This window comes from Choloepus didactylus, chromosome 14 (genome assembly GCF_015220235.1).
Source record: "Choloepus didactylus isolate mChoDid1 chromosome 14, mChoDid1.pri, whole genome shotgun sequence".
Taxonomy (NCBI): Eukaryota; Metazoa; Chordata; class Mammalia; order Pilosa; family Megalonychidae; genus Choloepus; species Choloepus didactylus.
This window is the reverse complement of record NC_051320.1, coordinates 77,972,238-77,995,544: the sequence shown is the minus strand read 5'-3', so window position 1 is coordinate 77,995,544 and position 23,307 is coordinate 77,972,238. Positions and strand designations below refer to the sequence as shown.

The 23,307-nt window shown below is 38.6% G+C and overlaps 1 pseudogene; it reads right to left on the bottom strand.

Moving 5' to 3' along the window:
* Positions 1–20,508: 20,508 nt before the first annotated feature.
* LOC119508886 lies at positions 20,509–21,157 on the bottom strand (annotated as a pseudogene).
* Between the last annotated feature and the right edge of the window lie 2,150 nt (positions 21,158–23,307).

Below are 23,307 nucleotides of genomic sequence, written 5' to 3'. Positions count from 1 at the left end.
ACAATTTCTGGTATATGAATGTAAATACCATGAAAGAGGTTACTTCCCCATATTGATCTTATACTCAGTGTTCCAAATGGCTTTCTGCCTTGGTACCTAGCTTCTGACATTTCTAGCTCTCATCAAATTGGGAAGTTTGAAAAGGATTTGAAGGAAGAGTTGCATGAGTATTTAAGACAAGATTTTTCTAGCAGCTGTTGAAACTTGCAATCTCTTTTCCAGGAGGCATTTCTTCAGCGAGAATTTATGGGGCACAAACTCTGTGCCAATACATCTATTGGGCACTGCAGGTTTGGAGACAATGAGAAATAATTATTTACCCCAATCTAGTGAAGACATATATGAAAATAAATACCAATAATGATAGAGTAATGATAGAGGAATGTACAAAACTGTAAAGACTCCAGAGGAGAAAATACTGCCTGGGAGTATATTGAAATGTGTTAAAAGGAGAGGGGCATTGAGTTGGATCTTGAAGGGTAAGTGGAGTGCAGTCGGCTGAGAAAATGAAAGCGACTTTCAAAGAAAAGGAAGAACAGAGGCGGGAAATGCATCAAGATTTGAGAGCATATCACACAGACTCAGGCTGATAACATAGGTTAGTCCAGATTATGAAGGAATCTGAATGCCAGGTTAATTTAAAGGAACAAATAACATACCTGACTTGTTTATTAACCTTTTTTTCCATCCTGTGCATTTTCTAGGCTGCTTAAATGTCCAGAAACCAAGGGTAGTCCCTGCCACCAAATGAGCCAGTTTATTAACATGGGAAATTTTCCATGATATTTCAGAACGTAAAAGAAGGGAATGAAGGGGAGGGAAGGGGAGGGGAGAGAAGTGAAGAGGAGGGGAGGGGAGGGGAGGGAAGAGATAGAGATAGAGATAAATTATAACTGAAGGAAAAGAAGGAGAGAAAGTAATCTAAAGGAAACTAAACTAAGGTAGGGAAAGGGAACTAAAAAGACAGAAATTATTTGGGTATACTGCCAAGAAGAGTTAGGAAAGCTGATTTCTTAAGATAAACTGAAGTAAAACAAAATACGCTCCATATGTTGAAACTGTATACTTAGTTTGGGATAAACAAAAACATGTTTGGTGAATAGCTGTCATAATTAAAAAGAAATTAAAAGAAAGAAAGAAAAACCATATGGGGATAGAAACATACACACACACACACACACACACACACACACACACACCACAAACACACTGTGATTCCAGTTTTTATTGATTTAAATAAACTCACTTATTGCAAAAGTACATTGCAACAGTCTTTGCCCAAAGCACCCCGTGTCCACACTCCAGCTGTCCAGGGCTACTCAGTATTGCTCAAACACCAAAGGCCTTTCAAAATCCTGTCTTTTGCTCCTGTTTTCTCCTCTGCTGGGAATGCATGTCGTTTCCATCTGGACAATGCCCACTCACCACTTCGTGCCCAACTTGAATGTCACCTATTCCAGTGCTGTGCCTGGACTCCCGGAGCATCCAGGAAGGGCTTCTCCATCTGTGCACTGTACATGTGCCTCTAGTGTAGCTCGTGTTCCACCGAAGGGGGCAGATGTGACCAGGTCTGTTTCCCCCAAGCAGTGAATGAAAATCTCCATTGCAAGGACAGTATCTTTTCTTAACCTATGCCTCCAAGGCTGAGCACAGTAAATTTAGTAAATACTTACTTAATGTTTACTAAATTGAGCAAAATATTGGCCAAGAAAATTACAGACAGAGTTCCTGATGAAAGCTAAAAGGCACCAACCAGGAGACAGTTAAGCCTACACCTGAGGGGAAATCCTGGCCCCTGGGGACCTCCACTTCCCTGACCGGAGACAATGTGGCTGAGCATTCGGAACCCTCCCTGGGGTTAAAAGACCCATGTGTGAGTACAGTTCTGGGAACAGACTGCCATATTTTCTTGATACAGTCACCTTGACTGTGGGCCTGAAGTTATCCTCAAAAGATGAGAATTAGAAGAGTGATGAGTGATTTTTCAAACTTAATGAAGCGTAATAACCCTTTGTTCAAATGAGATCTTGTAGATAGCCCCAATTTATATAACAGATCAATGTGGAGCTGCCAGAAATCAAGCGAAGGAAGAGAGCCTGAATTCCACTGGCTCAGCCCCCCAGGAAGACTCCTCAGGAAACTCAGAAGAATTCTAGAAAGAGAGATTTCAAACCAGTCAGGCACTGAAACGTCTAGGCCTGGTATACAATCCTTAACCTGCAGCCACAGACAAATAGGGTCATATATAAAACAACCAAGAAGGGATGGAAGAGCTTATTAGAAAATAAGAATGAAGCTGGCAGGCAATGGAAAGGAGGGACAAAGATGTTGGACAGGACCTGATCTGGCCACAGAAAAGTATTTCAAAGCGGCCTCCTAATCATATCTCTGCAGTCATATTGTCAATTCTAAATTAAGTATAGCTAATTTTACAAGGACACTGCTGTGTTTAACTATATTTCAACTGTAGGATCACAAAGATAACTAGTCCAAGGGAGAGAAGGAGAGAATGTGAATGAATGACTCCATGCAAATCCCCACTAATGGAACCCTGTGAGATGGATTTGTCCTACTCATGTTAAATTAGTAATAGCTAGACCAAATATCATCACTATGCCTTCTTACACCTTTTGCTCCAGTAATCATGAATTTCTTATAATTCCCAGGACACACCACATTGTAGACCTCTCTTCCTTCAGTCTGATGTGTCCATACCTGCCTTCAACTTCATCTTCCCCAATGTAAATTAAGCTTAACTTTCTCCTAAGAACCCTAATCTGATTACTTTCACTTTCCTCCATATGCCTCTGCGGCAACCCATGACCTGAGCAAAACAGGCCTGCAGATCTTTGGTGCACAGCAGTCTGCATGACCTAGGCAGCTAAATATTTAACCTATTGTCTTTCTAAGCCAGTAAAGAGAAAGGGTAAATTGACCTTAAAACATAACTTTATGCAAGCAGGCAGGAAGTGAGAGACTCAGTCTGGCAAAAAGAGCAAAATGTAATTATTCAAGTGCTATTCTAGTCCTTCCTGCACCATCCCTGAGGTCAAAGTGACCTGTTCCTGCATCTATGCTCCCCCCACCCTTAGGAAGGCCTTTGTCTTAAACCCTTATAAAATCTTTCTGCCCTTTTTGCATTCCTCGGTTGTCTTCCCTGCGAATGTAATGCCTGCCTGGCCTGAGAGAGCTGTCATGATCTCTCCACGACTTCTTACCCTGTAAGTAAGCCCTGAATAAAAGTTCATGTATCAGAAAATGCTCGTTGTCTTCTTTTGGCTTTGGACTGGCATGGCCCTTTTGGGCTGCTACAGCCTCTGTGCATTCTCTGTACTTTGGATAAATTGATACAGTTGCATTATCACTCTGAATCGTAAGCTATGTGTTTACCTGTTTATTTGCAAATGAGCTCTTTTCAGACAACCTTATTTCTGTCTTTACTCCCCAGTGTCTATCCCTGGGCCTGGCATACAATAGGTATTGATAAATGCTTGCTGAATGAATTAATTAAAGGGAGCGTCAAACTGTTATAAAATTTTCAGGTAATCTTGCAAAACTATCAAGATGAGAGAAGGCATACTTTGAAAGTCAATATTCTCTTTAATTTGTGTAAGAGAAAGGGAATACTGCAGTCAAATCCCTCCTGGCTTTACAGTCCTGATTCAACACAGTCATGAAGAGGGAACGTAGAACATGGAGGTTTTCTTTTTTCAAACTTATCTTGGAAATTAGCCCAAGAGCCAAATGTTTCATTTTCATGGTATGTTTCTTCTCTCATAACACAACTAGTAAACATTTCGAATCACACATACACACTACGTTTGTCCGTATTTACTACAATTCCCCATGCAACTCCAGATGCTCAGACCATTTCAGCATCTAATACATGTTTGATGAATTAAGGATAAATGAAGGGACACTTGAATAAAGTGAACTAAGATTCTGACATCCATTTGTAAACTGTTACCAGTCTTCATCTGCCTAGTTTGAAATGCAGGAGAAAAGGAATGGGAAACCCATGATATAATACCTTAGCTGTCCAATTGCTTTCGATCAATGCAACAAATAAGACAAAATTTAAAACCCACTTCTAAGACATTTGGTATACTATGAGGTGACTGCTGGGTTCTCGTTCCAGGTCTGTCCCCACATTGCTTTGTGAGATCAGCTTTCTAGCTAATGAAATTGAACTCAAAGTTTCCACCTATATTAATACATTAGAGTCTATGGAACACAGGCCAGATTTTCTATAGATCCACTGCAGTCCAATATGATTCTGTAACATGATTACACATGAGGCTGGATTATAATATGTGCATCTCCCAGGCAGGCTTTTAATTTAGTATTTCCATAGACAGGCATCATCTCAAAGTCTTAAACAAACTTTGCCTCTTTGATTAATTTCTGGGAAAGGTTATCGGGGAAGAAACCCCATCCTCTGTGTCCCAAGCAATGGACCTCGGGCCTGAGATTTATATCCCACTCTATAAACAAAAAGCTAGCACTTAATTGGAGATCCTTTCTTAGAAGAGAATTCATTGAGTGTCATTTGAATTTGGAGCATGCCTCTTGGGGTGGGAGTGCTGAAGGGTCTCACTCACTTCCTCGAGTAGTTTATCCAACGTTTCTTCCAAACACATAATGTACAACCCTGAGAATTCTGATGAACTCAGTGTTCTCCAATGTCTTACACTTCCTTTTCACTTTATAAAATCTTTCTCCCATCAATATCAGATGGCGTGCCCTGTTTGATCATGCATTTATACAGCAGCTAAAATTCAGAGTGCCCTTTCAGCTGCATCGTCTTGAAAGAGTCTCTTAACAGCTCTAGATGAGAGACCAGGGAGTTTCTGCTCATTTTTCAGGTAAGGAAATGGAGGCGCAGAACTTTCAAGATTTACAAAAGACTAGATAATGGAGAAGGAATGGAACTGCACCTGGAGCCTTACTGTTTGACTTCTAGGTCAAGGATAATTGATCACCCTACAGTGGCCTAGTGGGAATTCCAAGAAACAGTTCTGCTTGGGCATGCATTCTTTAGTTCAACATATTTACTGAGCACCTATTTTATGCAGATATTGTGCCAGGTGTTGGTGTTATAACAGTAATCAAGCTATAATCCCTGTCATCACTAAGCTTATAGTAGGCAAGAAAAAGATGTAAGCAATTGCAACGCTTACTCACTAACTCATAAAAACAAATATGCAAGGAAACAAGCCACTGATTGCATCCCTACTGTGTGCAAGGCTCTGCTCTGGGCTCTGTGGGGAAAAGTGAGCCTGGAAGCCCCCAGAACCTGTACAGGACCTATTACTCAGTGGCTGGGAAAAATCAAGCAGCTCAGTGTCTGCAGCTTCCATTTGGAATATGCCATACACCTGGCATGAGGATGGAGGAAAGCTGATAATGTGGATATCGGCCTGTGAGAACATTTGGAATTAGTCATTTAATCAATTATCAGTTCACCTCAGTAAACACATGATGCTTCAAAAGACCATATTTCTCATGTAACTGGAATTATTACCAGGACCGATTTTTCCTCATATCTTTTCTATGCCAAATTCTTTTCGCATCATTTTCCAATGGTCAACACCTATCCACTCCCAAATCCTGTGCCCAGAGAGGAAGAAAAGGAAAAAACAAACATTCCTACACCTTTTCTTTATTATATATATTTTCTTTGTATAGAAGAAGCATGTGTTGTGGCAGGCCAGCAATACAGACAAACTAGGAGAATGAATAAAAAAGGATATTCCTGAAGGTAGGAATATCTACCTTTAGGTAGGACAGGCTAAACGTGTGAAAAGTAAACTGGATAATTCTGGTTTCTAGATAGCTTTAGGCAGGCCTGTAAAGACAACAGATATTTCTGGCACACAAAAGCAAAATTATAAACCCAGGAGCTACACAAAATCTCCAGTTAAAGGTAATTTTCCAAGTCTTAGTATCATTTGGGACTAATTTCATCAACTACACCATAAGAAGGCTGTTGTGTTTTAATCAACAGCTCTTATTGCATTCATGTGAATAAAACAAGTCAAATAAAACACCAAATGAATCACACCGATTAATTAAACGGTTAAACTCATGAATGTTATCAAATCCTTGCCTTAGGGATGAGAACTTCAACACAAGCGCAAGCATAACTAAAACGGTGCCCTGCCCTCATCAGAAGTCAGGCTCATCCAGCATGCCAAAGAGAGGGAGGCAAACCAAACCAAATTAAAGAAAAATAAAATAAGCACACAGAAAAGTGTCATTCCATCGGTCACTAGTCCCCAAAATAAATAAAAGTGAGCCTTTTCCTTTAAGTTTCTATCTTCCTAAGTAAAACTTCTTTATCCTGGTTGACCTGATAATTATATGAAAAGAACTGCTGTTTTTCCTCCACGAGAAGACCATCTATAATCTTTATAATCCTTATGAATTGTTTTCTTCCCCCCTTTAAATTGGGAAGCATTCCTTCTAAACATGACAGAGTTACAGATATAGATGATATAGAGACGGAGATACAGATGATATGGATAGAGATCTAGATGATATAGAGATAACAATAGAGATATAGGTGGCCTTTACCCACTGGATGCTAGTAGCACACAACCTCCTTGCCACTGTTGTGACAACCAAAAATATCTTCAGACAACGATAAATGTACAATTGCCCCAGTTGAGAACCACTGATCTATTCCAATCCTTTTAACAGATTTGGTAACTGTGCTTAGAGAAGTTAAATTACTTAAGGTCAACAAAGCTAGCTCTAGCATTAAAGGTAGAACTAATAAAAATAGTGCCTAACGTATGTATAACTCCTCACACATACATAAAACCCTTCACCATCCTGTGAGATTGTTACTTTTATTCCCATTTCTAGAAAAATAATTTGACTCACAGAAAGCTGAAGTGATTCAAACTAAGTTTGTGAGTCAAATTCAAATATCAAAATCCCTATTTCAGTAGGAAATTGTCAAGTTGAGATGCATTTGGAATGAAGATAACTTGAATTGATGATGAACCAAAAGCTTACTTGAGTTTTTTTTTAGCAAAATGTCACTCAATTCTACTTCAAGGAATATAGAAACAGGGAACCTTGATCTTCCAACCCCATTTCCACCAAAAAGGGGAAATAAAAAGAGTTCGTTAAAGTGAATTCTTAATTCTATTTTTGGGGGGCCAAAAATAGAATAAAACACCCTACCTCTTCACTAGACCACACAGCTGGGCTGTTGTGCTTGACTGAAGGTTGCTTTAAGGGGACTGTTAAAAATCCAGTTAAAAGGAAATTCTCAGTCTCTGTGATCTTCTATAAGGGAGGAGATTATTCCGCTTGCTTCTAATTCACCAGCTATTTTATTACTTTAACGGCTGTCAGATCTTGGGGTAGATCTTGCAGAAAGCCTCCAAATAAAAACAATTTGCGGGCTGGGGATTTAGAGTTTATGGGAATGTTATTTTCTCCATTTCTTCTCCTAAGACAGACCAGTTTATTCACGGGGCTGAGGGAAGCATTCCTGTTTGGAGTAGAGAACCGAGCCCTGACAGGAGCATTCCTGAGTAATACAGTGAGCTGGCGTGAGGAAATAAAAAAGAATGAGTGAGAGGATAGCATTAAGATACTGAGAAAAAGACTTTGCATCAACTGTTGGTTTACCACTTCGTATCACTTAAAATTTACTTTTACATGCAGGAAGTTGCTTGCTGCAAACACCAGTGAGTTTGACCAAAGGCTTCTTTCCATTGCTGAAAAATACTTGACCCGTGCACAAGACAGGGCAGTCGTACAGAGAACTAATGCTTCCATCCACTGGTGGGATGGTAAGTAGTGGATGAATATCCCAGCTTTTTTCAGCCCATAGTAAACTTTGAGGTGTGCTCTACACAGTCTTCCAGAGTGTTCTAGCAGGATTCATCTCTAGTTGCCCATGGTGATGACTAGCTAGATAACTTCCCTATTCCCTTAAATCTGTTTCCTGGGATCACCTGCCAGTAAACTGTGTATGCTCTAGATCTCACAGGATCTTCTGAGGGAACCCAAATGAAGAAACTTTCTCATCTCCCCTCTCCTCACTGCAAAGCTAAAAGCCATACATTAAGGCTCAGCTTTCATCATTCCTCAAAACAAGACTAAGAATTTCACTTTGTGCTTTTGCATAATTGATTCCTTCTGCCTTGATTTTCCTTCCCCACTTTATCCAAATGGAGCATCGTCTTTCATAACCCAACTTGTGTCACCCACTCTGAAACTTCCTCTGCCCCTCCTCAGGCATTATTACTGCTCCTCTTTTTTCTCTTGCTACTAAGCTTAATTTGTTCAAAAGAGAAAACACACACATATGCATACAAACAAAACAAAGTGGTCAAAACAGTTATGAAAAATGGATGACATAATTCAAAATCATTTTCTCTGCTGAGTGTCCCTTAAGCAAAACATTCCTTCTAACTACATAGATAGCAAAGAAAAATGGAAAACCTAACTTTTTCAAATGATGGTAGGTGCTATGGAGAAAAATAATGAAGGGAAAATGGAATAATGGAGGGTGTCTATGGAGGAGATAGCCATTTTAAATCATGTTGATAGGGAGGGCTTTGTGATAAATGAAATTTGATCATAGTCATTAATTAAATGTGGGAGGACAGTCTAATCTAAGGGAACCATGAGCACCAAGATCTTGAGACATATTTGCAGAACAGCGAGACCAGTATATGATAGGTGTATGTAGTGGGAGGGAGGGTTGAGGAGATTAGATCAGAGATATAACAAAGGGTTAAAATCTTATGGTATCTTGAAAACCATTGTAAGGACTTTGGATTTTACCCTGAGATGAGAAGCCATTGAAGGGTGTTAATGAAAGAAATGACATGACCTGTCTTGCTTTCAACAACCTGATTCTACCACTGTGCTAAGAGTATGTTACAGTCATCAGGTTGAGCCACACAGTATTAGCAGTGGAAGTCATGAGAACTGTTTGGATTCCAGTTATATGTTAAAGGTAGAGCTGCCAGGATATATTGATGGATTGGATATGAATTTAAAAAAAAAAAATGGAGTTAAGTGTTGGCCTGTGCAACTGGTGGCACTGAGTTTCCAAATAGATAAGGAGATTACGTTTGGTTCAGGCTGGGGGAATCGGGATATTATTTTTGGACTGGTTGATTTTGAAACTCCTACTAATTTTGAGATTCCTATCAGAACTTCATGTGTTTATACTGGATAAGTGATTTGATATATAGAGTCTAGAGTTCAGCAAGTAGGTTAAGGCTTCAGATATAAATTTGGAGTCATCAACATAGAGATAATAGTAAAAGCCACGCTACTGAATGTTGTCACCAAGGAAGTCAGTATACATAGTGAGAAGATCCAAAGGCTATGCCTCAAAGCAGAAACCTGATGATTAAATGTGAAGAGGAACCAGTAAAAGCAAACCTTTAAAAAAAAAAAAAGTGAGGGATAATAATGTAGGAGGATAAACAATAAAAATGTGTCCTTGACTCCAAGTGAAGAAAGCATTTAGAGAAGTTTGATTTTCTCCCTTGAAACAAGGTTGCAGACCATATGTGAATACTCAACCCTTTACTTTCCTAATATACCATACAGTGCCCGGAATACAATGGTTTCTCAAAAATGATTGCTGGTTTAACTTAATTTATTACTATAAAACATTTTCAGTTGGACTGTAAGAAGAATATTTATTAAATTCTTGGTTAACCCTTGAATGTGAGTGCTGAAAATGTGTGCTTTATAGAATTGACATCCATCATTCCCACAAATGACTGCTACTGGAAAATTCACTACTAATTGCAGGTGAGTTTTAAAGCAGGTGACATTAAGGCATATAGTGTCATTCATTGCTCTGGCTATAGCAAACATCGGCAAAATCTGCAAGACATAGCTTTCATGGTTTAAGATCAGCATAGCTCTGATAACCTGCAATTGTAAATAATAGAAAACTGGAGCTAGTGTAATATCCTGGAAACTGGGCAAGCAGATGGGGTGTGACTTCTCCATGGCAGCTAATTAAAGATCAAAAAAGTGAAGTGTGTCAATTGGTGGAAGAGGTATTAGCCCCCAATCTGGACAGAAACTTATATAAAACTGAGTTTTTCCATATGTCATAAAAGGGTTTTTAATCCTTAAATTGGTAATTCTTCTAATGGCTGAATCAGTAATGAGAATAGAAAAAAAAAATGAACTTATGTAATAATGGTATTCTGAATGAGTGATTAAAATTAAACAGAATCACAAATACCAGGCTCTGTTGATTCTTTTTCCAGGTATTTGCCTTCAAAAATAACTGTTTTTTGACTCTCCAGAAAAACCTGGGCCACTAAAGGTGATGTTCTATAAAGCCTAGTTTATTACTAAGCTGAATATTAAGTTGATTATTAAATATCCTACGTGGGGCCTAATCCTATTTTATTTTTTGCCTCCATTTTTGAAATGTAAGGGAAAGCTTATGCAATGCCCTCTGTCTTACTTATAAGCACCAATAGATTTATTTGACTATCTCCCCATTGGTTATTTAACAGAAACCTGCTAAATAAATAAAACAAATCATTCTCAAGTGCTCTGAATGCTTAGATACTTGTATGTTGGGTTTTTCCAGTATGGGCAACACCTGTGTCCCCAGTAGGACAGACAGCCTAGTGGTGCAGGAAATGAAAGCTAGTCACTTTATTCTTCTCTTCACTCTCTCCTGCCCACGCTAGCTCCTGTGCAGCCAGGAGAGGAGCAAGTCAAACAGCCACTAGAATGCATCACACCCACCATTACAGAAGGGAGTGGGGGTTGACCGGCCGGTGGCTTTGTTTCCACATCCCCACGGTGACATTCTGGTGAAAGGAGCAGATGGCTCAGCAGCACAGCTTGAATAGCCCACCGTGACCCTGCGAACACACTGGAAGGCCGTTCCACCTCCCTATTGCACATGAATCCAAGTGTTTGTGGGCTTTGCTCCCTGCTTCCCCAAGGTTTTCTCTTCTATCCACTCCAGGAATGATTCCTCTTCCCTCCAAAGCCTAACTCCTTGATCCTATCCTTCTTCCAGCTTAGCCCAACTTACTTTCCCTCTGCAAACCAAATCTGAGGAATTTTCTATTCACATGACCGACTCAGCCATTAGAAGAATTACCAATTTAAGGATTTAAAACCCTTCTATGACACATGTAATGGATATTGGTCACATGCTACCTTCATTGCCATGCCCTTTGCTTCTAACTTCAATAGGCCATCTCCCATACAGGAAGGGCCCTCTGATTCCATCCCCTATTAGAGAAATGACCTTGAATTCAGACCTTAACTCTAAGTTGATCTCAATGGAACACTGTATTTAGGAACAAAGTGCTTTCATTTTGGAGAATAGCAGTGGAGTGGTCAAAAAAGTAGGACCATATTGCCTGGGTTTGAATTTTTAACTTTGCCTTTTAGGAGTTATGTAACTGTTGTTACTTAAAAATCTCTGTACTTCAGTTTCTTCACCTATAAAACACTTGGAACAATGATGGCATGCACTAAGTACTCGGTTAAAAAAATAAGCTTTTACTATATAAATAATAATAGCCAATATTTACTAAGTACATATGATGATGAGGCACCATTCTGAGTGCTTTCTATCTCATTTACTCATACCTCCTACCCACTAAAATGCATGCTGTGCTCCATATTCTCTTCCTGGAATATTTTCACCCATGTGACTTGTTCACTTCCTCATCTTCAAAACAGTTGCTCATATGTTACTATCACAGTGAGCTATAATCACCCTAATGAAAATAATAACTTTCCTTAGAACCCCCTATCTCCCAGCCTTACCCTTTACATCTTTCTGAACACTATGATATTAATTTAATTATTATGGTCATTTTTTTCAGTCCCCACTACAACAGAAGCTCCAAAAAGACAGGGATTTGTCTGTTTTCTCAACTGCTATTTCCCTGGTATCTAGACGAGGGTGTGACACATTATAGGCCCTCAATACGTGTATAATGCAAATGAATGGATAATGTCACTATTTCTTTATTATGCTTGGAAAAAATAACAGTGCAGCTTGGAAAAGACAAATAATCAATCTGTCAGGAGTCCCATGGCTAATAAAGGTAGAGCTATCCTGAAGGCCCCAGCTGGTTGACTCCAAGTACAGGCTCCACTCATGACACTGTGTAATTGCAACTCACACAAGCACTTTCCTGATGGATTGTTACACTTGCTGATGGTTGGGCTGCTTGTAGGATCCATTCTTGGGCCTTTGGTTCCATATCTTGTTAATGACTTAGTAGACAAAGCCATCTGGGCACTGAGTCTTCTATTGCTGAAAAATGCAGCCTTTGCTTTGTTTGTTTTAATGTTTGATTCAAGCAGTACAAAACAAGCTCACCAAATATATTCTACATGATTTTGGAACCCCCTGCATAATCCATAGGGGAACTAAATACAAATGTTCTGGTTGTTTTACATGGGGTTTTAATGACTATTTGATCACTAGTGGATCCGTAGGGCATTTTCAAAAATAAGCAATGGGAAGTTGGGCTGAGTTAATAGAGAAAAATTTGCCACCCCTCTCCCACAATCCTCAATCACTACAAGCTGTGTAATAAAGTTTATATAAATGATTACAAAATATGGTATTTGGTTTAAAAATTTTTATAAAAATTAATAAAACGTTAAAATAAAAATTTTCAAAGATCTAAAATATGGAACCACTATTCTACCTTACCCTGGAAGAAACAGTTTGGTTTGGATGACAACTATTTACTACCAGTAAGCCCACCTCTCTCTGCTCATATCTCTGAATTTCCTCATGAGCCAGTGCAAGCCGGGACTGGCAAAATGCCAACCACTTAAGGCTGAAGAGGTTCTTTCTTTGCCATTACTGCTCCCTTCCCTGGAGTCAGCAGGCCCACCTCCCACACATCTTTGAAAGCACAAAATTCATCTCCTGTCCTATGGCAATCAGAAAAGCTCTCGGAAGTCCCAGGGATTTTGACAAACACATCTTTTTTGTTTGTTTCGTTTCAAAGGTGATACATACTTTCATACTGCTCTTCTTGTCCTTGTGAATGTAGCTCCAGATTATCATTGTCTCTTATTATACCTAAGGCTGTTTATTAGGTTGAAAATTAAAACACTCTTCAATTCAGATTGAAACATGGAAACATACTCATGGTGATATATGACAACTTAGCAAGTTCAAAAGCTTTAGTGAATGGATATTTACCAATCAAATTATAGTATATAAATTTTGAAAACTACCTCAAGAACCATTTCTTTAAAAAAACTAAGATTTGTGTGCAGGGTGTATGTGTGTAGTTTTAAATCTTGAAAACTGTGGAATCTTAATTTATAGATAATAATTTAGCCACTGGCATGTTATAGCTGGTATAGTGGAAAAAGAGGAGGCTGAAATATAAAAGACATGTTTTTTAATCCCAGCTTTAACTTTTAAACTCAAAAATAGAGATTACTAATCTAAAGGATTACTAATCTAAGGGATTGTTGTAACTGTGTTAGCAGATGAAAACTACAAAATTATAGATAAGTGACTATTTTACTAATGTAGAAAATAAAGGGCCAGTTTCTTTAAAATAAGATTTGTGTGCGGCATGTATGTGTAGTTTTACATCTTGTGTCAGATACATAAATTTACTGCTTAGAATTATGATCATAATTTCATTCCAGTTCAATGAGCATTTATTAAGCAAGGCACTGGGCTAGCTATTGTGATAGAATTCTGAATACAAAGTAAATGCTACTCTAGATGAGTTTATAGAATTATGGGAGACATATGTCAACATACAAATACTTCAAAATAATAAGAGCTGGGATAGTTTTGAGAGAGGGATATTGGGAAGAGGGTGCAGAGTCCACTAACCCTCAAGAAAGTCAGGGAGGACTTTCTGAAGGAGCAGAGACATATAATTTAAACCTCATTTATTTTAGATTATAGATAGAAATAAAGACAGTTCAACTCTTCTGCACCAAACTGTTATTAAGTATCTATTAAGTCAAATCAAAGGCAGCCGTGAGATTGCAGGGCTCCTTGAAGACTACGAGTGGAGCTCACGTCACATATAGCATGTTGAAAAATTCTTTTTTTAAAAACCTGAAGAATAATAGAAGAGGAACTCTTGAAATCTGACACAATTTTCCCCCTAACTGAGATTCTTTTAAAATCTAGAACCAGAAAGTGACTGTGAGTGTCCCACGACTTACTTCACTGTGAATAAGTATCGTTAAAATCTCACAGATTGACAAAGCTAAGGCAATTCAGACATACAATCCAGCTTCTCTGGACTTATCTTCCATTTGGATCTGTTCATCTTTTCACAGTCATTCAGTATGAGACTGAAGAAAGAGCCGAGTCATCTCAGATTCCCAGTGTTTACTACAACCACAGGAAGTTCACGCTTTTCAAAATTACTCCTAACGCGGATCCTGTCTTCCGTGGGATTAATTCGGCAAGTTCACAAAGAACCCAAATGAAAAATATCTGCAAGAACATGTGCACTGATGAATATCTGACTGATTCAGGCTCCCCTAATTTAGAGTCTGGAGTCACTGAAGCATATGTGTGACGGGCACTTTTTTTCTCTGCCTGTGAAGAAAAGTCTGCTAAGCCAATCAACAATACAAAGAAGAAGGCTAGAGAGCTATTTGGAATAGACAAACTGGCCAACTCTTTTTAAGCCCTTTGCTAGGATCTTAGAAGCCTCCTTTACACACAAATATTAACCATGCTTTACATTTCCTTGGCTTTTCATTAAAATAGATTCCTTTTGCTTTTCAATTTGGTCTTATGATGTTAATGACTAATTTCTATTAATATTATTTGAAAGTAATAAGGCTGTTTCTTAACAATCAAAAAATAATTCCAATTCCATTTATCACAAATTTATCCAATTTAATGAAATTCTGCTGTTTGCAAGACACAGGGCTCATAGTCCTGTACCAAGTACCATACAGGACCCCAAGAGTCCATGCCCTCATCTCTGGAACCCGCGACCCTGATGAGTTATCACTCCCGTGATTATATTGTTATAGGGCATAGTGGACCTTAAAATACGGAGAGTGTGAGATTATCTGGGTGGGCCTAATCTAATCACTCGGGCCACTTTAAAAATGGAATTTTCTCTGGCTGGTGATAGAAAGAGGAAGTCAGCGAGATTCCAAAGTTGAGAAGGACTTTGACTCATTGTTACTGATTTGAGGATGAGAAGGGATTCCAGTGGCCTTAAAGGGCTGAGAGAGGCTCCCAGCTGACAGCTAGGAAGAAAATTCATAGCTGCAAGAAACTGATTTCTGCCAATAACAGGAATGAGCTTGGCAGAGGACTCAAGCCCAGATGAGAACACAGGCAACTAACACCTTGGCTTCAGACTGTAAGCAAAAAACCTGTCTGCCCCGTACCAGACTTCTCACCTGTAGAAACCGTGAGCTACTAAATAGGTGTAGTTTTAAGCCCCTAAATTTGTGACAGCTTGTTGCACAGCAGTAGAAAACAAATGCCTAGGGTGACAACATTTTATAAAGACTAATTCTAAAATAAATGATATTCACTACCTTCTTTAATGAGTACTAATGAAACCTTTAACAAAAAAAGTAATCTCAGGGGAAAATCCACATCTGTGCCAAGCGGTTCAACAGGAAAGAGTTTCATTACCCAATTAAAATTTTACACTATGCAGCTACAGTTGCTTTCTACCACCTGACAATGGACCTATCTTCCAAGTCTATGAGTTTCTGAGTAGCATCTTTATTAAAGAGGCAAAACATTTTTATTTGGGGGATATTTTAATGACCTTTGAAAGAAGCCAAGCCTGTTTTTGTGGCCCCATTCAACTTCCCTCCAAATCTTGCCTCAGCCTCTTTCACATGAGAAGATATATGTGCCTTTATTCTTTCGTGTGTTTTGAGTTTAACAACATGTGCTGTTCATATTCGGTTTCTATACTCCTTTTTGTCTTGTAAACAATTGCAAAGATTCACCTAGGGCTGTGTGGGTTTTCTTTTAGTTTTTTTTTTTTTTTTTTTTTTTAATATTACCACCTCCTTGAAAGGCTGAATAGTTCCAAGGATTAACAGCAGCTTAACTTCAATCATGATTTGAAATAGATAAATGCAGTTATTGTTCCATTTTGGCTTATCTGGATAATTTGAAATTAACCAGTTGTCTTATTCTTTCTGTAGTTACATCATAGTTTGATTCTTAACATTCGCTTCTATTTGTGTTTCACTGACCTGTAAATGAATCCTCAATATGAAAGAGGCCTAAAGATCAGATTATTCTTCTTCCAAATGAGTTAGATACTTCTGGAAAGAGTAATCAGCTCTTCTCTCTTAAGTGCTCAAAACATGAAAAATACTAAACTAGTCAAATAATGTAACACCATTTTTGAGGGTTATTCATATCCCCGTTTTCTGAGATGAGGGATTGATATTCAAGGATGCTGAAAAACTTGCCAAAAGGTTATAAATAATAAGTGGAGGAACAGCACAGAGTTTAATCTAGAATGATTCCACATCAATGGCACTTTGATAAGTATTAGGCCTTATAAATTTCCACACTACCCCCTACATTTTACCTGCTAAGTAATGTATTATCATCTCTGACACCTTGAAATATATTGTAGGTTAACATGTGAGTTCCCTTGAACTCAGAATCAAATATATCAACAGAAAAACAATGGATTCATCTGAACCCTTTCACATTTTTTTAAAACTTTTTGTTGTAGTAACATCCATACAACTCAAATCATTTTTTGGCAATGTGTTTCCAAGTGAGTTCTTCTCTTTATGTTTATAAATAGTTTTCTCTATAGCAGACTGACTTTTTCTTTGTTCTTGACCACACTAGAAATTCGAAACTATGACTTACTCGGCAGAAGTTTATCTACTTTCTAGAAGAAGCTTAAAATCCTACATTGCTTTTGTATTGGGTTCACAGTATGTTGGCAATAAAGATACCCTGATGCTTTTGCTGCAGTTTCACATTTTTAAGAAAAAAAAATAAAATAGAGGAGCAGAAAATATCCTCCATAGCTTGCCTATATTGTTTTTATATCTGTTTTTTTTTTTTTGTCTCAGTTATTGATGTGTGTGGAAGGCTGAATGACGGATCCCGAAGGATGTCCACATTCTAATCCTTGAAACCTGTGAACATGTTACCTTTCATGGCAAAATGTACTGTGCAAATATAATTAAGTTAAGCATCTTTAGATGGAGAGATCATCCTGGATTATCTGGGTGGGCCCCATGTAATAATAAGGGTCCTTATAAGAGGGAGGTAAGAAGGGGAGACTCAGAGAAGGAGATGTGTCAATGGAAAGCAAGTTTGGAATGACGACCTTTAAAGATGGAGGTAGGGGTCATGAGCCACGGAATGCTGGTGGCATCTAGGAGCTGGGAAAAAGCAAGAAATGGATTCTTCGCTGGGCCTCCAGAAGAAATGCAAACCAGCTGGCACTTTGATTTTAGGCCCATAAGACCCATTGCAGACTTCTGACCACCAGAAATGTAAATTGATAAATAAATTTGCATTGTTTTAAGCCACTATATTTTGGGTAATTTGTCAGAGCACCAACAAGAAACTAAGATAATATGTAAATAAGAGGATTTTTCTATGATTGTTTACAAAGTCAAAATCCAGATAAAAACCCAAAAATGATGTACCTTTAACACCAAAATACGCTACTAATGTATTCCATGTACACATTTTCTTAGCAAACCACTGGACCTGAGCATGTGAACTGAAGGAATCTTTATTCCCGACAAAGACAAGGCAAATAAAGGGATATGTTCTGGGATTCAAGTGCTAACACATTTGTGTAATCCTAACATACCAAGAACAAACCAAGAATATATGTCTCTGTGTGTGTATTGATCCTGAGCTAATATGCCAAACTTGCCTTTCTACCAGCTAGAGATCATTTGAGGAAAGTTATTCAGTGCTAGAGATTTTTTTTTTTTTTTTGACTAATAAACTTGGGAGAGTTTAACAGATACTTGAATGAATGAGGTTGAGTAAAGTTGGTTCTGAGAGGCTACAGATAGATATCCTTGAGCGGACAAGAGAGACAATCCAGCATTTTAAAGATGGTCAAAGTATCATAATAAACAGTTGAAGCTTACCCTCTGGGGGGAAAATGGTTCTCTCCTCGAGGCTCACAGGCTTTTCTTAATAGTGCTAAGAAAATTTAATCAAGCCAAATACATTACCAAGCAGTTAGCCTTGGTGCCCTCAGGGGCCTCTGAAGTGTGTTGGAACTTCACTTAATACATAATGGCTCAGTTTGTCTTGGCCATTGTCATGAACTCTTTTGGGCTACGTCTGGAGCCAATACTTGATTCCAAAGGTTCTTTTCTATTCTAAACACACACTGACGCTATAATTTTTGTTTTAACTTGCTCTATATTACACATAGTCAAACAAATAGAAGAGAAATTAGCAAACTCTTGCTAATACATAGCCTCCCCAAGGAAGCTTTCTCTGACTGCTCTAAGTTAGGCACCACTTTCCGTGTTCCATTAACAACCTCTCAAACTTCTAGTATCCCCATGCTCATAGTTTATTCAAAGTAGCTCCTTATGGGCCTTTTTCTTTAGGCTATAAGCATCTTGAGGGCAGAGACAAAGTCTAATTTGTTTTATTATAGGCCCCCAATAAATATATAGTAGGCCCTAAATGGACATTCATTGACCACATTTCCCTTCCCCCATTTCTTCAAGTTGCTTAAACGATTTAAAGTGGGGTCATGGACACCTCTGGTCACAGTTATAAAATGTCTTCTCTGAACCAAGTCAAATAACCACAGTTTAAAGCTCTCACTCTTTCTCACTAATAAAGGGCCCTTCATAATGCCCAATTTCCTGCTTTTGGGGCTTTAAATCTATCAAAAATCCTCCTACAATGTTTCAAAACATCCTTTGCAATGTACAGTCACTGTCATGGTCATTTGCAGTGTCAAAGGGACATGCTTTAGATTATTATCAGTTAAGCCACTTCCTTAACATCAATTATGAAATTTGATGAAGTACTAATTGTCTTTGGTAAGCAAAAATAGTCATTGCTTTTACTGTTCTAGATAATCTGGAAAACATGATTCTGGTGTTTTCCTAATATGCATTATTTGCATTCCTGACTTTACTGGTGAAAGCTACCTTTGAAACCAAGGGGTAGGTAAGGAGTATTTGAAATAGGAAAAAAAAAAAAAAAAGTTTGAGCTTAGAGTGATTGCCTTTGAACCCAGATTTTTCTTAACTGCTAAAGCCCAAGCAAGTAATACCACTTTGGTTCTCTGAGATATGCCCAAAATACGCCTTCAAAAGCAGCCCAAATTGAGTATTTCTGGGTATTTGTGATTTTTTTCCTTGAATCTATTTTGGGAATTAGTCAGTCACTGGATATTCTAAAAGCCTGTCTTAATTTCTCTTTGTCAGTCCATCCAGTGGTCACTACAATATAGGCATTCAGTATGTAATGCAAAATTAGCCAGAACTGTCACTCTGGCTTAGTGAGAGAAGTCTGAACAATCCAATGTTTTAAACTAGATCAGAAAGTTTAACTCTGGCCTGGGCTGAACCCCAGAATCAACATGTAGCCTTAAACAACTCATTTTTCAGGGACTCATTTCCTCATCTCTTAAATATTAATGGAAAATATGCCCAACTCAACATACGGATCTTGCCATAGTAGGTTTCTAGTATTTTTAAGGAATGAGTAATTATTCCTCCTCCAAATTTAAATGCATTTGGTCATCTCATCCCATACTGTTGGGAACATAGCAGTAAGTTTATTAGCTTACTCACAACCAAGGAAGACCAAACTAAGAGGCATTTGCTGGTTCCTTTCTCAAAGAGGGACAGTAGTCATTTTTCCTGCAATGATTCCTGACACTAGTGGACCCAGAACCCAACTTTGTGGCTCATGCCATGCTGTACCTAGCCCATCACTGTCTTCTATGTCCTCATATTGCAGAGGCTTCCCCTGAGCACCCAAATTAAAGAAGCCAGAACTATTACTCTGCACCACATCACTCCATTTAAACTCTCTGCATGGAACTTATCTCTGTGTCATGTCATTCCTGTTTATTCATGTATTGTTTCATCCTTCCATTAAAATACCAGCTCAACATTTAACATTTAACATCTGGCATTTAACAGATACTCAATAAGATATGGTGAATTTTATTAATTCTTTAAGAGCATGGAATATAACCCAAATCTAACCACTCCACATAAAAACCTGCTATCAACCTGAATTCCTAGAATGTAATAAAGCTCATCCAATTCAGAAGACTTTCAATTCATCACTCTACTTCAGCTTCTATTCCACATCCAAATCCGTTGTCTTAGCATCACTCTGAGTCATTATACATTTAAAAACACAAGTATGCATTGTTTTTCCTAAGGTATTTGTCTTTTCTTTCCATCTTGCCCACTTTCTTACTGCCACTCACATAGTTGGCAGCCTACTTGTTTTTTGTTTGTTTGTTTTTAACAGAGCACTAGGTTTATTGGGATGTCTTAGCACAGGTGCTGGGATTTGCTCATGGTGCTCTTAAGGTATAAATCCCAGACAGTCTACCAATTCTTGAGTGGTGACACCAGGCAACTGACAGCCAGGTGGATGTTGTAAGCAAGCTCATCATGCGGTATCTTCATATGGCCAAAAGCCATGGCCAGACACAGCATCTTCATCTGGAACTTGACCGTGAACTTCAACTCATTGACTTTTGCCACTATGTTCTAACTGTGGGCCAGGAGGGAAGGGAATGTGCCAGATTTATCCAGGCCTAGATCCAGGATTCATGGGATCTGCTTGATCAGGGACACAGAGGCCAGAAAGGTATTATACTTCTTGGCCAGTTTCTTGCCCAGCTTCTTGTATTTACTGAGTTTCCTCAGAGCCTCAATGTCCATGTGAGGGATGTCCACAGCCTTGGGCTTGTCACAGCAGTGCTGGTCCCCAGGGCATACATGAAGAATTTGGGGGCAGGGAGTGGACTTAAGCCTGACAGTGCCCAAGAAATGTTTGTACTTCTGAGGATCGTGTTTCTTCAAGCTAATCTGCAACTCCAGGGTCTCCAAAAAATGTCCCTCATTTGCGCTGGTTCCCTTGCAGGACTTCCCACACTGCTCTGCAGAGGGTGTCACGGTCTTCTTTGCTGCTCATGGTCCCCAGAGCTGCAGAAAATTGGAAAGAGCAGCAGCCACATTTCTCCTATTCTATCACAGACCCTTCCTGTTTTCTTTCCTGCCACACAGTCCAGGGCATCAACAACAAAGTTCTTCCTTTGGTCCTCTTCTCTTCCTACTGTACATACCTTTTCTGGACAATTTAATCACCCATAACTTTAAAAATTACCATAGAATATTGATCCCCCATTCATATAGGCAACACTGACCTCTTTCTGGAGTATTTCCAATTAATTATTAAATATTCAAGACTGGAGTTAAAACAGGGTATTTTAAGAACTATCCTGTATTTTATTTTTAATTCATTTACTTCTAGGGTGTGAAGAAGATAGTAAATAATACTCTGATTTCCCATTCTAGTTCTTATTGGGACTGATTTTATAACCAAGGCTTAGAGAGATACCCCCCACCCCCACCCCCAGATACAGGACTGTTTTCTGGAGGATTACTCTCATAAATTTATGGCATGGAGGATCAGAGAAGAATTGGGGTTTCTTATAAGGATCTGGATATGAGAGAGAGAGAGAGAGAGGAAGGGGGAAGAGGAGAAGAGAAGAGAAGAGAAGAGAAGAGAAGAGAAGAGAAGAGAAGAGAAGAGAAGAGAAGGAATTAAGTCACACATTCTCAGCTCCTTCTCCAAACCTCACTAATCAAATAAGCCGGTCCCTTTTCCACAGGAAGGAGTGAATAAGGGACCACATGTTACACAAATAGAACTCCCTTACAGTGAAAACATATAGCAAGGGAAAGGAAGTTACCCCCCAAATTCACTCATCAAAATTGTTTTTCAATCAACTTTATTGTAGGAAGCATTGCCATATCACTTGCAGCTTAGAGCAAAACAAACTGGAAAATCTTGAAACCATGGAGGAAAAATAGGGACCACCAATAACTAAGTATTGGTTGACTGTCTGGAGCAGGAGACTAAAACCTATGAGTTTCCAACTGTACCAGTAATGAAAATTTGAAGCATGCAGGGTTTGATCAGCAAGAGGAATTATTTTAGGCTTTTCCTGCTTTATTTTTTCTCACATTTGCTCCTCTTTAATAATATTATGGAGTAAAATGGTTACTATTTGACTATAAAGCTTAGTTAATGATACAGTGAAACAAATTAGAAAATAAAGAAAAGCATGAACAGCCAAGTTAGTATTATACCCATAATGACAATCCATTTCCACATTACACAGCAGCAAGGATAATTTTTCTCCAACATCACTTTTATTCCATTTTTTCTCTTGCTCAGATTTCTATCTTCCTTTTAAAACTTGGTTGCTTGACATTCATCAGCGGTCCTCTCCTAGTCCCCTCTCTCCTCCAACTGCATTTCTCATTACTTCTGTTGTGTTCTCTCAACTGCAGTAGAGATCAGCTATCATTGCCCCTTGGAAGATCTCTGACCAAATTCCACACGGTCTTGCTTTGTCATCCTTTTCTTCAACTCAACCACTCTTGCCTAGAAAACCCATCCTTCCCTCTACCATTTCTTCCAAATGCTGCTCAAGCTTTGCCTATTTCAGAAAGCATGCCCTCTACTTTATAGCCACTTAAGAATTAATAATACACCAATCACTTTTACGGATACATTGCATTATCACTGGTTTTCTAGATCCTACTGTCCTTTCCTCATCAAACAAGATTATATCTCGTCAACTTTTATCCTGCTTCCTGCATCCAGTATATATAATCCAGTCTTCTTCCCTCCTGCTATTGCTAGGGTCTCATTCAACTTAGTTGCCAATCTCTCCATTTCCCCTTCTCCTCTGCACCTTTCTGAAGAAGAATCACTATGGGAATCAGTTTCTTCCAAAGTAGAACCTAAGTTCTATGATGGCAGGGGTTATATCTATCTTATTCCCTACTATATAATCAATCCAATGTTGCTGCCTCATACATTAGTGCTCAAGGAAGGAAAAAAATTTCAGATTTGCATCTGACTTCTCACTGACAACACTGGAAGGTAGAAGACAAAAGATTAACATCAATAGAGCACTGAGAATAAAAGTTTTGAATCTCATATATGCAACCAAGAAGTCACTGACCTGTGCTGAGAGAAGAAAAATATTTTCTCTATAAATATTTGCTAGGTGAATGAATGAACACTCCTCAGGGTTCACTATCAAATCA